Source organism: Bos indicus x Bos taurus, chromosome 23, assembly GCF_003369695.1.
Source record: "Bos indicus x Bos taurus breed Angus x Brahman F1 hybrid chromosome 23, Bos_hybrid_MaternalHap_v2.0, whole genome shotgun sequence".
Classification (NCBI taxonomy): Eukaryota; Metazoa; Chordata; class Mammalia; order Artiodactyla; family Bovidae; genus Bos; species Bos indicus x Bos taurus.
In genome coordinates, this window is record NC_040098.1 from 35635680 (window position 1) to 35638146 (window position 2467).

The following is a 2467-nucleotide window of genomic DNA, read 5'->3' on the forward strand; positions in this document are numbered from 1 at the left end:
GAAAGGTTATGGATATCATGGGACAGCCTGGCGGTATCAATAAACATCTGTAAGTGTTTTCAGGGGGAAGTCAAACACGTCATGATTGCAGGATGGGCATAAGTTGCCTTGGCACAAGAGCAGATTAGACATGACCAGCAGATGGAGCAAGCAGGACCCTGCTTAAATAAAAACATGAGCCATTCTGAGATGATACAGTCACCTTAGTTTATCAAACCCCTCCTGTGGAGGGAAGCCTTCTCCTTCCCTGTTGCTCTGAGCAAGAGTTGGTGCTGCAGTACCTGGGGTGGGGAAGAAGGAGTCCCTTCTGTGTAAATTTACATGGATGATGATATTTGCACAGATAGAGAGTTGGAGAATAGGTTACTCCCTGCATTTTTGTATTGCTCCCAGAAGTACTTCTGTGCTCTCCAAACATTTGGAACTTAATTCTGAGCCAGAGTTTTTAGGCCATTTTTTTAAAGACAGTTTAGTGTTGGGACTCTGCAGACTCTGAGCAGTGAGGCCCTCTAAGAGTGTGTAATTTTTTCACTCTACATTGACTAATGCCTGCATTTTAGACACTGAAATGACAAGAAAAGTCCAGTTGATCTGTGTGGTTTACCATCATGCTGGGGTAAGAGTAAACACATGACTGACTGATCGCTACTACAGAGTACAGAGAGAATATTAAGAGAATAAGGATATTGTACCTTGGATCTGCTCACTCACCTTAAAACCCCATGCATGTCTATGATACTTTTCCAAAAGCTTTAAAACATCTTAAAATTTGTGTTTCACAGTAACCCTGTGAGATAGCCTTAATCTTCACTATGATCATCAAGTTATGTTAATGAAGATGCAATGACTTAGAGAGGGCAAGTAATTTTCCCCAGGTCCCATTATTAGCATATGCAGGTGACTGGGCACCAATACACTCATCTGTTCACTTCCTGATGTCACATCACACATGCCTGTGGCCCTCGGTCTGCATGTGTGTAACCAGGACCACATCAGGAGCTGTGATGACTCTGCTTAAAGAGAAAAATATTTTGTCTTTGACTGCAAAACAGCAGTGACCCTAGAACATTGGTTTTATCCACTTGTTTTGCTCTGTGTATAAAATACGCACTGTTACAGTCTTTGACAATTATCAGTGTGGGGGCCTGGTTCTCCTGGCTAGCCTTTCTTCTAGGCACCTTGACAGCTCTTCTACTTTTATGCATCTTTAACCTTCTCATTACATTTGTTTTTTTGAGAAAACAGAAAATAAATCTCCAAATGGTAATACAAGACTATTACCTGGTCAGCACCCAAGACAACGTCATTGGCTCTGCGAATAAGGCCTGCCCTTTCCTGACTTTTGACTATTTAGGGACAAAATTTATCAGTCTGGTCTGGAGTACATCCTGACAACCCATGGGGCTTAGTTTTTGAACCGGCTTCAAACATCTCCTCTTTGACAGTAGAACTAGACCTTCATGCTTTCACGATATATTGTATTATTTCAGAAATTATTCCTGTCCCTACCTTTGGCCAACAGAAGCATAAAATCATAGACTTTTGCAAGCATGATTTTAATATTACTTTTCCTGTCTGACCTTTTTAAGTAAGCAGAATTTAAGACTAAAGTGAGCAAGAATTGAGTTTGGAAAAGATAACTGATAAAATAAAGATTTTATCATCCTGAATGAGATTTGAACATGATTCTTTTTTCAATTTACCAGAAGAGTGATAATTTAATTAAGGATAAGATATCAGCATTTACTAGGTTTTCTCTGCTCTTAGTTAGTTTAAAGGGGCATGGTATCTAATAATAAACTGGTCATTTAAAATTGGGTGATGAAAATAAAAGAAGTGGTTCTCAAAAAGGAGACATATAAGTTGGAGGAATTTGGGGCTACCTATCTCATCAACTAAAGAGCTTATTGTGACAGGTAAGGAGAATAATACCTTGTATAACATAGACGTATTTGTATGCATATATTTCTGTGCATGTATACATGTGTTATATGCTTAATTTCTTCATGGAACTTTGAACCTCATAAAATTCGATTTTATAAGAGGCAGCAAATGTAGCAGAATACCCTAATTCCTAATGTAATTGATCATTTATTGGTAGATGACTAACTATATGATTTTTTTTCTGTTAAAATGTTAGATCTGTGTTTGCTTTGGTAGCACATATATTACATAATTGGAATAATACTGAGAAGATTAGCATAGCTCCTGCCCAAGGATGAAACACAAATTTGTGAAGGCTTCCATATTTTTCTGTTACAATTTTGAGGGGTGGGACAGGAAGCAAGGTGGAAAGGAGGTTGAAATTTGGGGGGACATAGGTATACCTATGGCTGATTCATGCTGATGTTTGGCCAAAAGCAGTACAGTATTGTAAAGCAATTCCCCTTCAGTTAAACATCTATAAATTTAATTATTAAAACTGTTACTGGGGATCATATAACAGGTTCAGATATCCACTGTATGA

General features: G+C 38.2%; 1 non-coding gene across 1 annotated transcript; it reads left to right on the forward strand.

The window, feature by feature from the left end:
* The first annotated feature begins 2144 nt into the window (after positions 1–2144).
* On the forward strand, positions 2145–2253 carry LOC113882369. The gene has a single exon (XR_003508377.1). It is a non-coding gene; the product is annotated as a U6 spliceosomal RNA (small nuclear RNA).
* Positions 2254–2467: the final 214 nt, after the last annotated feature.